Source organism: Macaca thibetana, chromosome 4 (assembly GCF_024542745.1).
Source record: "Macaca thibetana thibetana isolate TM-01 chromosome 4, ASM2454274v1, whole genome shotgun sequence".
NCBI classification, from domain to species: Eukaryota; Metazoa; Chordata; class Mammalia; order Primates; family Cercopithecidae; genus Macaca; species Macaca thibetana.
Window position 1 is genome coordinate 28,342,447 of NC_065581.1, and position 13,234 is coordinate 28,355,680.

Sequence of the window (13,234 nt, forward strand, 5' to 3'; positions counted from 1 at the left end):
GTGGCTCAAGCCTGTAATCCCAGCACTTTGGGAGGCCGAGGCGGGCGGATCACCTGAGGTGAGGAGATCGAGACCACCCTGGCTAACACAGTGAAACTCCGTCTCTACTGAAAATACAAAAACGAAAAAAAAAAAAAAAAAAAGCCGGGCTTGGTGGAGGGCGTCTGTAGTCCCAGCTACTCGGGAGGCTGAGGCAGGACAATGGCGTGAACCCAGGAGGCGGAGCTTGCAGTGAGCCGAAATCGCGCCACTGCACTCCATCCTGGGCAACAACAGAGCGAGACTCTGTCTCACAAAAAAAAAAAAAAAAAAAAAAAAGGAATAAAATAAATAAAAAATACTACTAAACCATAGTTGGCCCAAGTACAGCAGCTGGGCAAAGCCATGCGAGCACAGTGAGCTCAGAGATGCTCAAATAAATCTAAATCCATTTTTGAAACACAGGATCTGGGGCTCTTTTCCAACACCACGATTTGTCATTGAAAACGCAAGTCCTTGAATAGCAACATGACATTTATTAAAATTGAGTTCTAGGAAATTTCTCCACAGGCAGTTCTCAAAATAATTAATTCTTACCAACATACTCCAGGAGAGAAATGTTTGAAAAGAAATGATGGCCTTTTTGTTCATGAGTGGAGCTTTGGTTACAGGCATGAGCCACTGCACCCAGACTCTTTTTACCTTTTTTCATCTCCCTGTGTTTAAAAATACTCAATTTTGGGGCTTTTAAGCTTGTAGTTTGGAAAATATGAGTGTCGGTTTTATAAATTGGTAAACTGGGCTAGTGCAGGTACTGTGGAGATTCAGTCAACATTATTGTTGATATGTGTCTTGGAAGAGGAGTAGAAGAAAGGATGATAAACAGAATTGCAGTTAACCAACAGGAATAAAAACAAGGTTGTTTTGGCAGCTCTCCCCTGTACACCCAGCTGCATCCCCATCTGAGACCTTGCTAGACAACTTTGCATAAAGCCAATAGGTACCTCAGGTGCTGCTGAGCAGCTGCCTTGTCACTACTCCTGGCTTTGAACTGCCCTCCCCACTTCGGGATCCTCACGTCTTGCTACTCAATGCATGGTTTGTGGAAAATAAATGTCGACGCCATTTGAGAACTTGTTAGAAATGCAAAATCTTGAATTCCATCCAGACCAAAAGAATCAGAATGTGCATTTCAACAACTCCCAGGTGATTCATACACCCATTACAGTTAAGAATCACTGCCCAAAACCAGTGGTTCTCAAATTTTGGTATGTGCTATAGTTTGAATTTTGGCATTCCCACAAAATTCATATATTGAAATCTAATGCCCAATGTGGCAGTATTATGAGATGGGGCTTTTGGGAAGTGATTAGGTCATGATCGCTCCACTCTCATAAATGGGATTTGTGCCCTTATAAAAGAGACCTGAGGGAGCTTGTTTGCTTCTTCTATCATATGAGGACACATAGAAAGTGTCATCTATGAGGAACAGCCTCTCACCAAACACCAAATCTGCTGGCCTCCTGATCTTGGACTTCCCAGCCTCCAGAATATGAGCAATAAATTCCTGTTGTTCATAAATTACCCAAAAATATTTTGTTATACCAGCCAGAACAGACAAGGCAGTATGCTGCAGAATTACCTGGAGGGTTTTTAAAAACAGATGCTGCAGTTTCTGATTCATTAGGTCCTGGAGTGGGGCCCAAGAATTTGTATCTGTAACAAATTTCCAAGTGCTACTGATCTGGGATCACCCTTTGAGAACCATGATCCTATTGAAACAGTGTATTTGTGACCCTGGTCGCCCCATTCCCTGGTCTCTACCCATTTCCACACAGATAATTGAGTCTAACATCTGGATAGGACGTTGGCAGCAAAGACAAGGATTTCCGAGAAGGGGCATTCATTCCACCAGTATTATTTAAATTTTTTTAATCCACAGGATATCACTAGATTAAATTTTTGTTGAGTGCTTACCGAATGGTATTGCTACTAATGTGATAGATGGTGTAGAGGAAAGTATGAGATCCTACTCTTACTGACAATATACTGTCATATGAATACGAAAAAGTTATTCCTGGTTTTCAGTATTGGAATATTAGGCAATATGTGTTTTCCGCTCTCTCCTTCCCTTTGCACATAAGGAGGCAAGCTACCTGAGTAGAAGTGCTCACAAGAATGAGGACAGTCTATTTAGGAAGCGGAACAGCCATTTCATAAGACATAAAAGTAGGATGAATTACCACAGCAACTTTTGCAGAGAATATAGTCTCTAAAGTGATCTTCAGTGGATTCCAAGTATCCTTGCTTCCCTCCTTTTTCTTTTTTCCTTTTTTTTTTTTAAAGGCCATCTTAGACTCAGACTTCCTTTTTCAAAAGAAGGTCCTTTTTCATCATCTAGGTAAATCTGTCCACCTGTGATTTTAACTCTATTTTTACTTGCCTCCTTGAAGTCTAAATCCATCAGTAATCCCCATTTCCGTCTCCAGTCTCTTCCTGTCATTCTCTCTCTCTCTCCCCTTCCTCTCTGAGTCATAGTCTTAGGCACTGCATTGAAAATACCATCTTATCGGCTTCCTTCAAAAAGCTGAGAGTTTCTTGAATACAGGACTATATCATACTCATCTTTTTTGATTCTGAGTCCCTGGTAAAGTCATATAGTAAGCCCTCAATAAATATTTATTAAGGAAATGAACAAAGCTAAAATCTGTCTACACTAGCTGTTACCTCTTTCTTACTTCTTAATAATTCGACTCACTGTAATGTTTTCTTTTCTACTACTCCACTGAAACCACTTTGAATTAAACAGAGTAATCAATGACCTCTGTTTTTACCAAATTAATAAACTGTATTAATTAAAACTTATGGTGTCAAATGGCACAAATCCTAAACTAACCTAAGCAAAAAGGAGAATTTACTAGCTCCTATTAATAGAATCCAAAGAAAATTCAAATAATTGAACTTTGGAAAGGACAAGAATATAGCTGATTCTAGGTGACAATTGAAACCTGGAGCTCTAGTGATGTCAAGGGCTTTCTATTATATCTACTTCCTTCTGCAAGTTGGCTTTACTCTGTCTCTTGTATTATCTCTATTCTGTACTCTCTACGGAATCGCTGTCTTAACATGAAAAAGAAACTCTCAAGCTTTACATCTTGGCTTAAGCCAAGAGACAGAACGTATCCTGATCCTTTTATTTGCTCTCACATCCAAAATCCTTGAAAGTCCATCACAAGCCTAGCTTATATCAGCTGTGCAACATGAAACAATCAATTCTGGTCAGGTCTGTAGATTTGTGTAAGATCAAGGTACTTGCCAAAGTATCCAAGAGGATGTGGGTGGGGTACATAGGAGAAAATAAGGGTTCCCAGAAGGGCAGGAGAATTACTGAATTACTGATCCAAGTTCACTTTAGATCCATCTTACCAAGACTTTATCTTACCAAGGATTTTGTATGGTTGACAATTACTCACATGCATATCTCTCATTTCATGGCTACCATTAAATTATTACTTCCCAGCTGTCTTCTGACTTCTTACCATTTTCTTCTCCATATCTTTTTTTTTCTTTTTTTGAGTACTGTTTTTCTGTCTGAACCTTATATGTGGTGTTACCAAGTGTTTGGCCCTAGAAATATTTCTCCTATCACTTCATACTTTCTCTCTTAGATTATTTTATTCAGTTTCATGCTAGCCAAAAATTTTCACCCTAGCTCCAAACTCATGATGCAGACTCTAGTTGGAGACCTGAATTTCCCAGGAAACACTCCAAACTCATCAAGTCAGAAAAAGGTTACCTTCTTTTTTTTTTTTTTTTTTTTTTTTTTTTTTTTCCGAGATGGAGTTTTGCTCTCTTGCTCTGTCGCCCAGGCTGGAATGCAATGGTGTGATCTCAGCTCACTGCAAACTCCTCCTCCCAGGTTCAAGCAATTCCAATCCTCTGCCTCAACCTCCCGAGTAGCTGGGATTACAGGCACCCACCACCAGGCCCAGCTAATTTTTGTAGTTTTAGTAGAGACGGGGTTTCACCATCTTGGCCAGGCTGGTCTTGAACTCCTGACCTCGTGGTCCACCTGCCTCAGCCTCCCAAAGTGCTGGGATTACAGGCGTAAGCCACTGTGCCCAGCCAAGATTACCTTCTTTTGTCTATCAATTCCTCCCTTGTTCTCTGATCCCAAATCAGTGAAATAGCAACTATAACTGCACTGAGGTAAAATATAGGCCATCATAAGGGCAAGGCAAAATTCTTATGCTGGAATGATGGAAGTATCCATGTTAAAAAAAAAAAAAAAAAAAGGCAGATATTTTGAAGTTTTTTAAGAGACCACTTACACATATAATTACAGATATTTTCTTTGTGAAGTAGATTTTCATCTCTGTGACAGTTGCTTCAGCTTATTCTCTTTCAACACAAAGAAAATTTTCTTCTCCTTTAAAAAATGAAAGGTATGTATTTGTGTCAAGGGTTTAGACAGTATACTTTTCCTAACCCACAAGATAATTTTTGGTTTTGTATATAGTAAAATTAATTATATTACTATCAGTAAGTTCATAGTGAGAGGGTTAGTTAACCAGGATTAGCATGGAAATTCATGAAAAAAGCATAATTTATGACTTTAAGGAAAAATCTCAAAATTCTTTAACATGTATCCTTAACAAACACAGTTTCCTGTGATAAAACATTTTACTAACAAATACTGAAGGCAATTAATATTAAAATCTTTAAATTTTACAGAAAAATTTCTTGTTCATCTCAGTAAATAAATTAGCCAGAAATTAAATTTCATGAGGACTATATATATAAAACTTAAGTATGACTTTAACCTCACCTGGTAAATGCACTATACTTCTACGGCAACAATCATCTTTCACTTTCAAGATTTTTAAACTTGTAATTATAGTTTTAAAAGTAAATTTTATTTTAATCAAAGTTGAATTACAGATTTTGTTTGTTTGTTTGTTTGTTTGTTTGTTTGAGACTGAGTCTCACTCTGTCGCCCAGGCTGGAGTGCAGTGGTGTGATCTGGACTCACTGCAGCCTCCACCTCCTGGGTTCAAGCAATTCTCCCGCCTCAGCCTCCTAAGTAGCTGGGACTACAAGCGTATGACACCACACCTAGTTAATTTTTGTATTTTTAGTAGAGACAAGTTCTCACCATGTTGCCCAGGATGGTCTTGATTTCCTGACCTCGTGATCTGCCCGCCTCAGCCTCCCAAAGTTCTGGGATTACAGATGTGAGCCACAGCACCTGGCTGAATTAGAGTATTTTAAGCCTATAAATGTATATTCATTAGACTCATCCATCACTTAATGATTTTGCAAACTCTACTATCTCTGTCTCGATTTGCACTGTTGACATTTTTGGGAAATAATTTTTCAGATATTCTTAATACACATAGAATACTATTTCCAAATTAAGACTGTACTATGTAAACTGTTTTATAATCTTCTTTTCCCAGTCAACACAATATTTTGACCAGCTTCTCATGGAAGAAAATGCATCTCAATCTTTATTATTAGGATTGCTTAATATTTAAATACATGAAAGAAACACTACTTCAGTAAGCAGTTCCTCTAAAGTTGGCCTGTGTAGATGGTTTCCTTCTCTGTCTTAGATTAGACTAATATAAACTATCCTAACGTTTTAATCTCATAATTAGATTTGTATATATATTATATAATTCTAACAATTATACTTGGTCAACTGTTTTTAAACTCTTCTATGCTTATTTCTAAATCATCCTCCTGAAAGGCTGTAAAAATTTACTCTTTCCAGCAAGTATCCAGAAAGTATTTGCCCTCATATTTATCAATGTTGACAGACATGGAGGATTGCCAACACGAGAGCTATTTTCTGCTTTTCTTGGTAACAGGATTCCTACTGCATGATAAAGTACCCTGGCATAGGGGGTGAATCATGATTTTTCTAAGGTTTTTTTTTTATGGCAATCTTATTGCCCTTAAGTAAAGATGTGTAGGGTAAATTATGTGAGCCAATTATGGGTACTTAGTTGAAGGGGGAATCTACTAGAGATTTTTTTTTAAAGACTTTTCCTTATTGATGGAAGAGAGTTCCAAGAAAAAGCTCTTTTGCCTTATGACATTGCCATTCTTAAATGATTTTTTATGAGTAGCTAACACTGAGGGTGACAAAGTCCACTTGTGACCTCCGATGATGAACCTGAGTGCAAAGGCCAACAGATGGAGGAAGGAAGAGAAAATAGGACAAAAACACTCTGTCCCTGGTGACATACGTTTCTGGGCCATTGAAATAATGTTTAGACCACTTTATCCTGTGACATAAAATATGTGTTTGTGGTTTAAACTACTTTGATCAATTCTAGAATATTCTTATCCTTTATCTTGACAATTACTTCTCCCTGTTCTCTCCTTAGGAGTAGATATTGGAACTCTTTGGTTTCTCCTTGATAACTCTGCTTCTTTCATTATTTTTTAATCTTTCTATTCTGCTTTCAGCATAATTTTGTCAGATTTATATTTAACTAATTCCTTTATATTTAAAACTTCCAAAACAGATAAAATAATATTTATAACATATTCACAAGCCATTTACAAAAAATAATAAGCTGAATATCCTTGTTCCCCACCCATGTTAAGAAACAATATGACCTTAGTAGCTCTGCCAAAATCACAATCCCTCCCTTCTTCTGTCATCCAATAGAGATAATCCCTATCCAAAATTCTTTGTATTTTGTGGACTTTCTCTTGCTTTATAGTTTTACCACATAGCATCTCTAGTTTATGCTGTTTAGTCTCTTCACATTCATAAAACTTTTTATAAAGTTTTTTTTTTAACATAAATGGTACAATGTTTGTGTATTCTTCTGCAACTTGGTTTTCTTTTCCAATATTGTATTGTTAAATTTAATCCACGTTGATGCATGTAAATGTAGGTCATTTATTTTTAAAGTTGACTTTATTGATGTATAATTTACATAGAATAAATGCACCCATTTTAACTATATAATATGATGATTTTTGACATATATGCATTTACATATATATATATATACCCACTACTTAATCAAGATATAGTCCATTTCATTACCCCCAAAATTCTCAGTAAGCATTCATTTTTACTACTGTATTCTAGTTGTTGAATATAGTACAAATTTTAGTTGTTGAATAAATATATTACAACTGTCCTGTGAATGGACATTTGGGTTGTTCCCAGTATGGGTTTTTTTTTTTTTTTTTTTTTTTTTTTTTTGAGACGGAGTCTCGCTCTGTCGCCCAGGCTGGAGTGCAGTGGCGCGATCTCGGCTCACTGCAAGCTCCGCCTCCTGGGTTCACGCCATTCTCCTGCCTCAGCCTCCCGAGTAGCTGGGACTACAGGCGCCCACAACCGCGCCCGGCTAATTTTTTGTATTTTTTGTAGAGACGGCGTTTCACCGTGGTCTCGATCTCCTGACCTTGTGATCCGCCCGCCTCGGCCTCCCAAAGTGCTGGGATTACAGGCGTGAGCCACCGCGCCCGGCCCAGTATGGGTTTTTATATTGATGTTATAAGCACTCAAAGACATGGCTCCTCACAATGCATGTAAATAAGAGTGGATTTGTAAGATTGCAGGGCATGCACATCTTCAACTTTATTAGAAAATGTCATATGGTTTCCTAAAATGCTTGTACCAACGTGTACATAAAATGCAGAGTATAAGAGCTTGAGTTTGATTCACATTCTGGCCAACACTTGATACTTTAATTTGGGCCAGTCTGGTGAGTGTAATTGTAATTTAAATATGTATTTATATGATTACCAATTATTTTGACTATCTTTTTTTTTTTTTTTGAGACAGAGTCTTACTCTATTGCCCAGGCTCACTGCAACCTCCACCTCCTGGGTTCAAGCGATTCTCCTGCCTCAGCCTCCCGAGTAGCTGGGACTACAAGCTTGCGCCACCACGCCTGGCTAATTTTTGTATTTTTAGTAGAAACGGGGTTTCACCATGTTGGCCAGGCTGGTCTCGAACTCCTGACCTCAGGTGATCCACCCTCCTCAGCTTCCCAAAGTGCTGGGATTACAGGCATGAGCCACCACACCCAACCTGGTTATGAATATCTTTTTGTATGTCGTTGGGCATTCAGACTTTTTCTTTTTTGAAGTGCCTATTTTGCTAATTTTTCTATTTAGTTGCTTGTTTTTTCTCATTGATTTATAGTAATTCTTATATTCTGAATGATAATCCTTTGTCAAGCACGTGTTGCAGATATATGCTCCAGTTTTAATTAATGGTTTCACATTTGATGGTGTCTTATGGTAGGCAGAAGTTAATTATTTTAATACAGCTAGATTTCTTTTTTATAGTTTGTGTTTCTGCATCATAAGAAACTATTTCCTTCTTCAGGTTCAAAAAGGCATTCTCTTTGCCTTTCACATTTAAGCCTAAAATATTTAGAATGCAGGGATCCAATTTCATTTTCTTCCAAATGGACCATCAATTTTTCCTCTTCCTCACTGAGGAGCAAAGTTCTGTTATATACCAAGTTTCCTTATATCCACAAGATTGTTTCTGGATTCCCTACTCTGTTTTAATGGTTTATTGATTGCTGTCTTAATATCACATCTTAAGCACTATAGTTTTATAATAAGTTTTGTTATCTGATAATGCAAATTTTCTCCTGTTTTTGTTTTTAAATGCCTCTAAGCAAGTATTGACCTTTGCTCTTATTTTAGACACAGTTGTAGCATTGTGTGAAACCTCTATTGGTATATTTGAGGAAAGAGACCATTTTTCCTGGATTTTCCCTCTGCCTTCTATGGTAGAGTTGCAAAGGAGGAAGTAAACGCTGAAAAATAATAGAAGTAGTGTCAGTGGCCAGACTGACTGACGCCACTGACCAGGCCTGAAGGTAAAAGACTAACCCCCACCCTAACTGCTTGTGCGGTTAAGTGCTGGTTGATTCCAGACATTGTATGGAGAAGCATTGTGAAACTTTCTGTTCTGTTCTGGTAGCCCCCACCACTGATGCATGTAGCCCTCAGTCACATAGCCCATGCTTGCATAATCTATCACGACCCTTTCACTTGGACCCCTTAGAGTTGTAAGCCCTTAAAAAGGCCAGGAACGTTTTCAGGGAGCTCGGTTCTTGAGATGCAAGTCTGCCGACGCTTCTGGCCAAACAAAGCCTCTTCCTTCCTAAATCTGGTGTCTGAGAGGTTTTGTCTGCGACCCGTCCTACTACATATTTATTTTATTTTAAAAATATTTTTAATTTAAAAAATCTGAGGGGTAGACAGGACCTTGCTCTGTAGCCCAGGCTGGAGTACAGTGACATAATCATACCTCACTTCAGTCTCAAACTCCTGGGCCCAAGCGATCCTCCTGCCTCAGCCTCTCAAAGTGCTGGGATTACAGGGGTGAGCTACTTCACTTGGCCTCTACTGGCATTTTCAATACAATTGCTAACTGGCACCTTTATAATATGGAGTCTTTCAAATATATCTGTAGCGGCACAAGCCGCAGACAAAACCCCTCAGACACCGAGTTAAAGGAAGGGCTTTATTCGGCCGAGAGCTTCAGCAAGACTCACATCTCCAACAACCGAGCTCCCTGAGTGATCAATTCCTGTCCCTTTTAAAGGCTCACAACTCTAAGGGGGTCCGCGTGAGAGGGTCGTGATTGATTGAGCAAGCAGCAGGTATGTGACTGGGGGCTGCATGCACGGGTCATTAGAATGGAACAGAACAGACAGGGATTTTCACAATGCTTTTCTATACAATATCTGTAATCTATAGATAACATAACCGGTTAGGTCAGGGGTCCATCTTTAACTACCAGGCCCAGGGTGCGGTGCCAGGCTGTCTGCTTGTGGATTTCATTTCTGCCTTTTACTTTTTACTTCTTTCTTTGGAGGCAGAAATTGGGCCTAAGACAATATGAGGGGTGGTCTCCTCCCTTGTATCCACTTTCTTGAATCCCTACTCACATTTCTTCAGTTCACACCATTATTATAAATCTATTCCATTACAAAATTCTTCCCAGTGTCCTGCTGTCCTTCAGCATTCCAATCTATTTTTTTCATTGTATTCAGAAAAGCTTTGCTAAAATGTAACTCAAGTCACCTTCTACTTATCAATCTTTTATTGACTTCCCAGTGCCCCCAGGATTATGGCTAAACTCCTCAACTTGGTTCATCTATATGAACCAGCTTCTGTTCTGGCCATCTTTTTCCAACCTGCATCATCTTGCATTTCTCTATGCTCCTGTCACTCTGAGTTCAGTTTTGATTCCTCAAATCAGCTGAAAGAAGGTTTTTCTGCTTTCAAGTGAAGAAAATGGCAACTGGAAAAACTTGCTCTCCCAAAAATGCAAAAGAGATTTCAGTCACAAATTCATTTGCATTTAAATCCTAAAATAAAGCACATCATTCTTTCAGCATAAACTCTTAAAAGTCATGCAATCCAGCCAGGCACGGTGGCTCATGCCTGTAACCCCAACACTTTGGGAGGCTGAGGCAGGCGGATCACTGGGTCAGGAGTTCGAGACCAACCTGGCCAATATGGTGAAGCCCTGTCTCTACTAAAAATACAAAAATTAGCCTGGCATGGTGGCACATGCCTGTAGTCCCTGCTACTCCGGAGGCTGAGGCAAGAGAATCGCTTGAACCCGGGAGGTGGAGGTTGCAGTGAGCCGAGATTGTGCCAGTGCACTCCAGCCTGGGTAACAGAGTGAGACTCCATCTCAAAAAAAAAGTCATGCAATCCTTAACAACCTCAGGCTTTTCCCCTTTTTATAATTGTAATAAGCCCAAGGTTTGATTATTAAAACAACTTACGCCTAAAACTCTATCAATCATAACAAATTGATCATAAATTCAATTTAACACACATGTCAGAATACAAAGCACATAGTATGTTCTTTGAACCAGTAAATAAATGTCTTATTCTTTATCATAATAATTTCTAATTGTATAATGTTTGAAACTTTTGCAATCTTTCTATCTTGGTGAACACTGGCAAAGACATTCTGGGAGTTATTCAGGAGAGATCCACTGCAGAAAGTACACAGCCATATATCAGAGAAGGGACACTTTCTAACAGGGATCATTTTAGAACCTGACTCAAGATTCTTTTGCCTTTGAAATATCTAAGCAGCCAGCCAAACCAGAAGAACCAAAATCCAAAAGCCCAGAGTTTGCATCACTGAGATCACTCAAGTAATCTCTACCCTTCTCTCTCTGCTATAAAAGCCCCACCTTGGGTTTCCCCTTCACTTTGGTTCTTTCTCAAGTTTCTCACCAGCAGAGCTGAAGGAGAAGTGGTCTTCCATCCAGGTGGCTGGGGCAATACAGAGGAATCTGGACATAAAATTGTACAAGCCATCGGGCCCCTCAGCTGCAATTCCCTCTTGTATCCTGCTTCCTCAAACCAGGGCTAGACCAAAGACTTCAAAACGTGTGTGTGCGCACACACACACACACCAAGTGTAAATGTGTAATTTGCCTTCTAAGCCCCGGAATTCAAGCTTTCTCATTCTTTCATGAGGAGCATGTGAGAATTCTCCAAGATATTTGTGGGGGCCTTACCCACAAATATATACGTAGATAGAGAACTTAATGGCTTTCACATCCTTCAGCTGTCAATAGCTATAAATGCCCACAGGCTTTGTTGGAGAGTTCTCCAGGCAGGACAGTTTTCCTGAATGTGCCACTAGCTGAGAGGTCAGAATTAATTACATTCCTTGGTGTCACTTGACCCACAGGAAACTTGCATATCTTTGCTACCCCAAATTGTGGGAATACAGACTAAACTACTGCAAGTCTAATCACCTCCCCTCCCCATCCCCACCTTCCCTTTTATTTTCCTGATCAAGTAGGCAGAGAGCAGATGAACAAGTTTGCTGCCTAAATTAACATCCAGTCTGGAAATAAAATACAAGTCTCTCCTTCCTGAAGGCATCTTCAATCACTACCAGCGATTCCCTTGGCAGAAAGCACTATGTTGGGAGCTAGTTCTACCACTTCTTAATCATCCTTCAAGTTAGGTCTGGGTGCTGTGCATGGGGGCAGTGGGTGGTGAGGCTTTCTGATTCTAGTCATTGTCAGATTTCTTTAAAAAGTGAAGTACTTAGCATCTTCTTGACCCATCGTTGACTCCTCCCTAGTTGCTTTTCTTTGAGTAATAGGAAAAGCCCAACACAACCTCCTGTTATACATAAATACAATTTTTTAAAAAACCAGCACATATATACATGATAGATGGAAATAAACAGTACTGCATACAGTAGTCATAAGTATACACAAACAAGGTACCTTTGCAGTGTATTCATATACCACATGTTTATAGACATGTGAACTTGCTGCAAAACAAGCAGAAAATAGGAAGAGAAAATCAGGTTATCTACAGAATCACTAGTCATCAAATTCACGTTAATAGGCAGTAAGATTTCACGGTCTCAATAAAGCTGTTGCCCTAAAAAAAATGTACAGTGACACAATAAAACAGGGAGGGAAGGGAGGAAAGACAAATATTCCTATGTCTTGAAAAAAAGGTAAAGCAAGTTAGCCTCCTGGTACTGAATCATTTGCAGAAAAAAATAAAAATAGGTGTTCAAGTATATGAGAAGGCTTTGTACCAATCTCCGATATCCAATACTTTATATTTCTTAGAGAGAACGTGAAGGCTTTGTACCAATCTCAGACATCCAATACCTTATATTTCTTAGAGAGAATGTAAGGGAATTTAGTTCTCTTTTAATATGTAGTCTTAATTCCCTCTTAGTTTATTTCTTCCAGATTACTTTAAGTTTTTATAGAAACAAATATAAAATCACCACGTTGCCTTTTGAAATTAAATATGGGAAACACAATACTTTATTCAATCAATAAAACAAACAGTAAAACATTTTAAAATCCCTTAGTTCCAAAATATGGTCCAAAAGAGGGCATATAATTTGTAAAATCCCTTAGTTCCAAAATATGGTCAGAAAGAGGGCATATAATTTGTCGGTGGGAGAAATTAAACCACTATCTTCTAAATATATCCACCATTATAAGGTTTTTTGTTTTTGAAAAGTTGTAAGACTTTATTAAAACAAACACACGATAAAACATAATCCAATCAAGGTTTCAGGACTAAATATGAACCTTTCCTCTACTTTCAAAGGTTTGGAGGATCCTTGAAACTTTAATTACCAAAAGGTTAAACTATTAGTAACATTCTGAATCACTGTAGCCTTCCTTTCCTTAACTTTGAACATTACATTTATTTGAAATGAAGCACTTACTATAAATTG